The sequence below is a fragment of the Nuphar pumila genome, chromosome 3 (assembly GCF_984573655.1).
Source record: "Nuphar pumila chromosome 3, dmNupPumi1.hap1.1, whole genome shotgun sequence".
Classification (NCBI taxonomy): domain Eukaryota; kingdom Viridiplantae; phylum Streptophyta; class Magnoliopsida; order Nymphaeales; family Nymphaeaceae; genus Nuphar; species Nuphar pumila.
The window spans coordinates 37,952,456-37,962,778 of record NC_143251.1 but is presented as its reverse complement, the minus strand read 5'-3'; positions in this window follow the sequence as shown (position 1 = coordinate 37,962,778).

Genomic DNA, 10,323 nt, shown 5'->3' with positions numbered 1-10,323 from the left:
CAAGGAATACTTGAGTTGAAGACACTTTAGTGACCTCACCTCCTTGGAAACAATAAGGTGTTCTTTTACGGTTGTCCCCATGGTATATGACTTCTGGAAATCTTTAATTGCGTAAATACTAATAATTATAGAAGAACACTGGGGAAGCATCTAGGCCTAGGGTTTTTTTATCAGAGAGATTCCATGTAGCTTCTTTGATCTCCTTTGAAGTGGAGGTGCTTGTAGAGCAGTGCTATCTTTCTGAATAGAGATGACAATTTTATCAAAGCAGCTTCTCTCTTGTATAAGGGGCTGAATCTTTCATCAGTGTTCAAAGTATACTTTGATTTGCCTTCAAGGTGAAGCAAAATGACATGAAGTTCAACTCTGCATTTACTTCTTATTTGTATACTTTAATTTCTGCTTAAAGCATCTATGTGGTTTGGTATATATGCTTTTGAGTAGATAACCATGCTAGCTATGAAGAAAGCTCCGGTTGATCATCCTCATTATGGACTTTTACATGGATGGTTCATATTTATCTTTATAATGAAAAAGTTTATTTAATATTGTTCGTATCTTGACCTTTTGTTGGCTTCATGATCAGCATGAGATAGAGTGAGTACTATTTTAGACTTTGGAAACACAACACTTTTGATGTAATAAAAATTGAACATGAGTCATGAATTCTGACAAGGATCCAATTCTATGGATCCCCCTTGATCCATGGGCAGAAGAGAAATTTGAAGAGAAGATTATTTATTTCTCTTGTTGTTGGAGAAAATGAGAGAAAAATGAGCCACATGTTAACAATTGTGGGACTTATGAGCCTTCATTGTCCTGGTCTTGTGCATTTCCCAATTCACTAGATTCATATATCCCCTTAGACATGGAACAATATGTTGGTAGTGGACATGTTGGCTGAGGTTGAAGTTGAAACTAAATCATGCTCATGTGTTATTGTTGATGTTCTAATACCTAGTTTAGTTGTAGTTCAATTGTCATTTTTTAAGCTATTTTTTTTTCTACTAACTTCTCTAGTTTCCTCAACAGTTTCATATATATATATATATATATATATATATATATATATATATATATATATATATATATATATATATATATATATATATATACACACACACACACCTTCTGCTATTTTTTTTTTGAACACGTGAAGAATCTCTCCCTATCTTCAAGCGGAGACATCTAGGTGGTTTACTTGACTTTGCTGCTAGAGAACTCCAAGTTCAGGTAACTTCTTGTTCTTTCGTTGCACATGTCCACTTTCTTAGATAAAATCATGCATTGTGCTCTTAGTTTGCAGTCTTTTTGCATTGCTATTATTATTTTTTGTTGAAAATTCAAGTATTCTAGATACATAAAATAATATGACATCACTGAAATATATTATATTTTATTATTAAACAACTAGATTATAGATGCCTACCATTTTTTGATTGTTGTAGAATAGAGACTCTTACCAATTTGTCATGCATATATTTTACAATTTATTCATCCATGTTTTTGCATGATCCATAGAAAAATCGCATTAAAAACCCATTTTTATCATTAGTTTGAGAAACCGCATCGAAATTGAAAATACGAGAAAATCGACAATTTCAAAAATTGCCCTGTGTTTTTCAGTGTTTTATTTAATTTAGGAGTTTTTAATTGGTAGTTTAATTAGATTAGTAGAGTAGTTACTAATTTTAATTAGTTTAGGATAAACCTCTTTTAGAAAATATGTTTTTTGGAAGAGTCCTCCTTTGGAATTTCTGAAAATTATCCAAACTTTCATAGAAATTGTGTAAACCTAATATTTTATTATAAGTAATAGCTTTCCAGCACACCACCACATTTTTTTCTTTTGAGAAAACGCAGGCCTTTTCTCCCTCTTCGCTTTTCTTCCTCCTCCTCTTCATTCCCAACCGATTCTCCCCCGATCTCTTCCTTTCTCCTTTTGATTCATCTTGCTTCTAACATTTTTCTATCGCCGGTTCTTCTTGCCTTGGTTGATGGAGATACATGTAACTCGGAGAGAAAAACCACTTCTTCTTCTTCACCCTTCCATCGAAGGTAAATCACACAGTTTGCTTCTTCTCTCCCGTTTCACCATAATTATAGTTTCTGCATATCATGAATCATAGCATTGCATATAGTTTTGTTTGATCATTGCATATTCATCATATTTAGATTAGATTAGTTTAGATTCAGCATCTGAAATATAAATATATATATATATATATAGCTTAATCTTTTTTAGCCATTTTTCTTAGTTTACACGTAGAATAAGATTATTTTATTCAAATCGGTAGATCTAACATAGAGTGGTTTTATGTTTTTCATGAGTTTTACTTCAGTTTAGGTTCATATTTAGGGTAGATTTAATTTAGATCATGTTCTTTATTTTTGGAGTTTATTAGATTAAATTATTTTGACTTTCCTAATTAATCGATTTAGGTTTTTTTGTAGTTTCTTTTATTTCTTTTTAATCTTTGTCAATTAGATCTGAATAATTTCTATTTATTTTTAGTATTAGATTATTTTAGTTAGTGTTTAGTTCATGTTTTTGCTTTTTATTAATTTCTTAAATTAGTTTTTGTTTAATCATTAGTTTAAATTAGATAAATCAGTAGATAAATAGATTAGTTATTTTAATTTTTATTATTCTAGTTGAATAGATAGTTTATTATTTGTTTTTATTGGTTAGTTAAATAATTATTTACTTCCAAAAATTATTGTGTAATAGGTTAAATTAGGAAATCATGTTTGCGTTCAAACAACATTTTTTGTTAAATAGATTAAGTAGCCGATTTAGGTAGATTTAAATTTCAACAATTAGTCAGTTTTACTTTCATGTTAAATCTGAATTTTTTACATCAATTAAATTTAATTAAGTTCAGTTTATGTCAGTAGATTAATTAGAAATTAATTAGTTTATTTAAATTATTTAAATTACATTAGCCAAATTTTATTATCGAATTAAAATATCAATTTTGGTTCATTAGTTAATTTGTTGCTTGCTTGCTTAAGTAGTTGATTAAATTTATTTTTAGAATTCAGTTAGTATAGCATGTAAGTTAAATTAATTTAGTTTTATTTATAGTTCACATTTTTTTTATTAGTTATTTAGTTTAGTTTATTTCTTGTTATTTGTATTGATTAATTTCATAACCTGTTTCTTGTTTGTTAGTTAATTAGTTATGCTAATGTGTCTTTTAGTTAGTTGATTTATGTTAGTTCTTAGTTAGTTATAGAATTAGTTATGTTATTTTGTCCTTTAGTGTAGTGTTATTCCATAGTTTATTTAGTGTTTTTGTGTTTTTGTGTTTTTGTGTTTTTTTGTAAAACTAACCCTTAATATTTTTATAGTTTTTTGTCGTATCTTTGTATTTTGTTTGTTTATTTTTACAGGAAAACGGTTGGATGTGTGATAAGTCCTCAAAAGTACCCTCGAAGAACCCTTCGAGGCCCCTAAAAGGTCTCCTCAAAAGGCCCTTCAGAAAGCCTCTCAGGAGGACCACAAAGTGATATGCAAATAAGAAAAGCAAAAGTAAAGTGTCAAGGGGACTAAAGACTCGAAGCACTAATGACTTTTTCTCTTTTTTTTAGATTAGGATTTATTTTATTAATTCAATTTGGGGTTTGTAATAAGACACTATTATTTTATTAGTTTCAGCCCTTCGCAGAGGGCTGCACTCTCATTTAGTTAATTAATTCTTTTATTTTTAAGGCAATAAAAAGTAGCTTAGTTATTTGTGCAATATAAAGTATTTTTCTCGTTCCCTGAGTTTGACTCAGACTCCACTACTAGAGTGAGTCAGTTTTTATCATTTGATGCAAGTTTTGCACAAACATTTTTATTGAAAATATATTTTAAAATGCTTTATTGAAAAAGTTTAAACACCAATGACTATTCTTGCATGGAAAAATTCACTGCAATTGTTGTTTATACTAACATGTAGGATATGAAAGTTCTCTTTGTGTATTCCAGAGGGCTTTATCTTTTTCATTGTGGTGGCTCCTTGTCCTATTTTGTGATTGCCGCTCACTATCCTTGCTTTTTAATAATATGTTTTCTTCTTGATGTCCGTAAAAAAAAAGGTAAAAGAATCTATATCATAAACTATTATTCAACACTGTATCATGAAATAGTTAAGTGTCCCTAAGTGCTGAAACTTGTTATTAGGTTTTCGTGTACCATTTACTTTGTTTTAATGAATGAGTATGCCTTTACTGCAAGTGGCTTTTCTGCTCCATTTACGACTTGCAGCTAATATATTTGCATGACAAGTTAGTCTGTCTCAAGGTTGCCAGACTAGGACTTAGGAAACAGGATACAATATGAGAAGCAGAAGTGATGCATTTTAAAATGTATAGGAAGCGGGAAGTGAGGAATAAGAAAAAGAAATATAAGAATTGAATGTGAATCAAAATGAAACACAAATAAAAACTAAAATAAAAGTGACTAATATTAAATTTCATGGTTTTTTAATATAAAATTTATTTTTTTAAGAAAATCTAAAAATGATGACTACCAATTTAAGAAAAATACGTGGAAGTGAGTGAGAAGAGTGAAAAAAACACACATAAAAAATATGAAAAGTTGAGTAAGAGAACATGTAATAAGAATATATAGCACATGAAAAGCATAGGGAAATCGAGGTGCTCTTTAAGTTTTCGAAGTGAAGAGTATCGCGCTTCCGAAGCGAGTTTCTGGGAAGCAAGCTTCCCACCTATCTAAGAAGCTTTTGATAACTCTAGTTTGCCTTGTGTATTTTGATGTAAAGTTTTATGAATGCACATGGAAGATTTTGCTCTCTACGTCTTGAATATTGTAAACATTATGTTCACATTCAAGACCTCATTCAGTGGATTTTGAAGTTAGATCAATTAAAAAAGAATATTCAGTGACTTCCATGGGTTTATCGAATTCAAAGAAGCTTTCTTTTTCTAGAAAAGATACATTTCTTGACACATACAATTTTTATTTTGAACCTATACACCTGTTTTATTATCGGCATATCCTTATGGATTGCACGAGCAGAGAGTTTGTCATTTTTGTTGTTGAAAACAAAACATTTGCATTCAATGAGTCTTAGTCTAGAATAATCAAAGGATAACTTGACAAGTTTTCGATTGGAGTTATTTTTTTACTTAGGAAGATGACATTTGATTAAAGAGATAGGTATCAGTTAGGGCTGCTTCAGCTCAAAACCCATTTGAAACTTGATTTGCAATTAGCAAGGTCCTAGTTGTTTTCATAATGTGTCGATGTTTACGTTCGGCTAGATCATTCTGTTATGAAGTGTGTGGACAGAATCTTTGATTTGTAATGCCATGTAAATTGAGATAGTCTTTAAATTCTTTGGACATAAACACTCCCCCTGAATGAGTGAAAAATACGAAAATATCATTTTAAAATTTATTTTTAGCCATTTTATGAAATATTAGAAAGTGAGCAAAAACTTCAGATTTATGTTTAAGAAAATAAATCCAAGTATGTCTAAAAAAGTCATCAACAAAAATGACATAATATGCATAACTACCTTTAAAAATGGTTGTGCAGGTCCCCAAACATTCGAATGTATTAACTCAAGTGGTCTAGAAGAATCAAAAGTTCTACAATAAAACAATATTCTTTTCATTTTGCCATGAATGTTGTCTTTACAAGAAAAACATTCAGAATTACAAAATTTTCCCAAACTTGGAAATGTTGAATTTTAGACCTGTGAGGATAGTCAAGTCTTTTTTGCTATAAATGTAATTCTAATTTTTGAACATTATAGCAAAATGCATTCTTGGGCAATTCCAAAAAGTTTATGTAATAGAGTCCTCCTTCTCTATGACCTTCCCCAATCAGCTTCCTTGACTGGTGATCATGTACCAAACAAACATGAGAAGAGAAGGAGATATTATAGCCATAATCAAATATTTGAGAAATAGATAACATATTCAGATTTAGTTTATGAATATATCTAATTTCTGAGATAAAAATCAATTTAAATTTTTGAAAAAATTTAAAACATCCTATTCCTTTTATTTCATAAGATGTACCATCAGTTGTAAAATCCATTGACACACTTGAGTTATGTTTAAGACATTCAGATAGGTTATTGACATTTGGGGTCATGTGAAAAGAAGCACTCGAGTTTAAAGCCAAGGAAAGTTATCTGGATTGGAAAAAGATGCAACAACCACTCCAGTTGAGGAAGATACCCTATTGAGAAGAGGTTGAAGGATTTCTATCAATTGAGCCATAGATACATGTGTGTCTCAATCTTTTGATTCAGATTCAATGGTTGCAACTCTTTTTTCTTTTCTTCTCTTCTCTTTAACTTTAGACATTAAGGCATATAATGCCTCAGTTCATGACAATGGTGACAAATGACTTTTCTTTTGTCAAAGTCACTATTTTGTCTATCAAAATGAGGCAGCTTATAAGTGTGTGTATGATTTTTTGGTCTAGACACAGATAGAATAGAGTCATCATCAACTTTTAGAGTATTTTTTCTAAGTCTATTTTCCTCCATAGTGATTTCTTCGATAGTGTCAACAATAGAAGAAACTTTTTCACGATGTAAAAAAGTTGATTTGGTCGATTCAAACTTTAACCTCATACCATTCATGAATTGATAGAAATGTTCCATATCAAGTTGCTTTTGGTGAAGATCGATATCTTCGGCACAATGTCATTTGGGCTAAAAAAGAACCAATACTTCTCAAAGTTCGGACAACTCATTGTAATATTCTGGAATAGTTTTGTCTTTTTTAGTCATTATTGAAAATTTGTTTTGTAAATTGCACACATGTGCAATATCTTTAAGGGAATACATGTTTTTAATATGTGTTTTATGCTCATTGTTGCATTTTGAAAGATATGCCACAAACATAGGCGATGATGTGCATCTGGACATACATGAGACACTGCAACCGCAATTGCATGATCACCATATATAAGTACAGCTTCAGGTTGTTTCTCATTCATTGTTTGGGTAAATACTCTGAACAATCACTCAAAGCTTTCCTTGGTCTGGTCATATAAAAAAGTGTTGCCTAATATACAACTTTGTGAGTGATGGTTCACTCTGACAAACTACGCAAATAGCCACTGTTCAGTATTAATCTTCACTGTCGTATAAAAAATAAGCACATCATTGAAGCATTCATAATCAATTCTTGACTTTGAATCTGTCCAAAACATATTCACAGCATATCCATCTTCATCCAACTGAATTGCACTAAAGAAACTAGGGCCAATGTTTGATTTCTTCTATAAGTAATCAACTAAAAAACATGTTTTTCCATTCTTCATGTTATTTGTCATCTTCCTTCTCAAGTGATTTCTTAGATCCATAGGTGTGAATGGCATATTCTTGCGACCACCATCTATGTGTGCGCATAAATTGTATGTCTTCCTTAGTCAATGCTGGCGCTATCAGTTATTTCAGCAATTGCAACATGTGCTTCAGTTACTTTACGATGTGACCTTAATATAGAAGTCATAAATGAAGCTGCTAAATCATGATTATGATCACTAATTAAAGTACAAACTACATATTTCTCATTCAAAAGTCTTCTTAAAGTCATTCTCGCTGGATATCCACATCTTTAATCCAACTTACTCCTTGTTGAATTTTCACTTGACTTCTTCCAACCTTCCTTAGAACAAACATATATCTTTCTCACCATGACACCCTGTGCATTTTTTGACCAAGAATATATTCTATCACTAAAGCCAAGTTTTAAGGCATAATCATTATAAATTTTATATGCAACTTCCTCATTATTAAACTGCATTTCTTTTACGAGAACAAAGTCAAGTGTATTATCATGTATATTACAAGTGTCTGCACCTTTATCAAGTATACTGTCATGATCGTCTACCTCATTATCGAATTATGTTTCTTCTGTTAGAACATTCAAGTCAAGAGTGAATCCAATGCTTGCACCCTTCTTATCATGTGCATCATTAGTGCACATGTTAACTTCTCCATAACTTTCCAACGATTGAGATAGATCATCTTCACTGCAACCAGGTGATAAGCTCACCACTCTCATAAGCAAGATATCATTTTGCGTTAAATGGATACCGATGAGGTTAAGCAAGTCAAAGAAATGATTGAATGAATCACCGTATAAAAGCAACAATGATTTGTTATTTGCTTATACTATGCATCGAGTTGTTACTTACCATGCCAATAAAAGAAACGATTTGTCATATATGTGTTGACGATAGTGATTCACGTGACAATGATTTAATTATGTCTACGATGTTGTGAAGCGATTTCAATAGAAATCGCTGAATGACCAGCGACTTGAATACAAAAATTATCACTGCAAGCGCGCAATAATGTATTTCTGCACGCACACCTTTTAAAATTCTTTCTACAAATATCTTACAAATCGATACTAGAAAATACATAATATCTTACAAATCTATATACATATCACATATTATATTTCAAATCACTACAGCAATTCAGCAAAATAGCTAACAAATCGACACTACAAAATAATAATATCTTACAAATCGATGTATATGTCGCAAAATATATTATAAATTGATACAAAAATTCATCATAATAGCTTATAAATCGACATTATAAAACACATAATATCTTACAAATCGATATACATATCACAAAATATATTTTAAATTGATACAAAAATTTAGCATAATAGCTTACAAATCGATATTAACAAACAAATCAATATCTCACAAATTGGTAGTATATTACTACAACCGTGATTTGCGATACATTGCATATACTGAGTAAATGAATGATATCGGATGGGATAGTGGCCCTTCTGTAAACACCCCAAAATTTTCAAGTTTAAAAAATTATCCTTTCTGGCCTTGAGTTCCACTTTTTGAGTCATTTAGAAGGGCAATTAGGTCAATTTCTAATCATTTCTCGGATTCACTTCATTGTTAAAGATCCGAAACCTAATTTTATTTTCTACACCAGACCCAACACCAGATCCATATCAGAAATCCAAATCCAATCCTGAGCCCAATTATTATATTTTTAATCTAAACCTAAAAATCTAAAATCAATTTTTTGTGTCGCTCAAGTATTTTCACTCAGATCCGACCTCTATTCGGATCCATTCCTCTCATTTTGTCTGAATTCGAGATCCAAACTAGATTTTTACTCAAAATCTCAAATCCAGATCTGTTTTTAAAATTCGAATTTAAAATTAATTCTTTTATTTCAAAAACTCTCTCTTTGCAAAATCCTTAAATTCTAAATTCAATATTTTGTAAAATCTTTCAAAATTCCATATGGATCTCATTTCCTAAAGCATTTGCATTTTAGAAAAAAAAAGCAAAATTTCAAAATAAAATGACAGATAAGAAAGAGGTTTTCAGAAAATCTTTGCAACTAAACCCCTTTTTAAAAATTTAGAAAACTTAAAAAGGCATTTTCAAAATTTTTTAAAACACCCATAAAGGAGAGGGAAGGCATCGAAGAGGGGAGGTCGATCATTTTTCAAAAAGAGAAGAAAATCGCGCTCTTCTTCTTTCCCTCTTTTTCCGTTCCTCTTTTCCTCCTTTTCCTCTAATTCTTCTCCTTTCTTCCTTTTCCCTCTCTTTCTCCCTCTGATTCTCTCTTTTTCCATCACAGGTGAAGGTTCGGTTGGAGCATAACTCCCTCCCTATCGAATCTATGGTGAAGGACTTTGATCGACTCTTCTCTCAATCGATCCCACTGGAGCCGCCTTCTCTAATCCACTTCAGCTAACCGGTAAGATGCATTCTCTATTTTTTTAACGTATATGTTTGTTAGGAGATCAAGCTTAGATCCACTGCAAAAAATCTGATTGGCCTTATTTCCTGCCATGAATTCAGATCAATTTCTGCTAATCTAAAATATCAATATTCATCCAGCAAAGTAGCTGTTGGAAATCTTCTATTGACGGAATGCCTCTTATTTACCATGAAATTTTGTTTCACAATAAAATGTTTTAAAATCTCCAAGAAGATCGGTTCTGGATTTGGTTTTTTTCCTATTTGCTGGATTCATATGTTTTCTGATCTCTCTTCTATGTATTTTATAGCATTTCAATCTCCCTTTTTATCTGCATCAAATCAACACATCTTTTGCATTCACCTGTACATCTACTTCTTTAGTTCTGCATAAGTATAGCACAAGATCTGCAATTAATGCCTGAAAGCAGAGTTAATCCACAGTGAAATCCAGCATCTGATCTGAATTTGTCACGAGATTCATTGCATTTCTCTACACGACATTATGCTCCTTTTCAGTCTATGTTTCAACATCTGCAACACCATTTTTATTGTTTAAGCATCGCACATTACCTATTTTTCCTTTT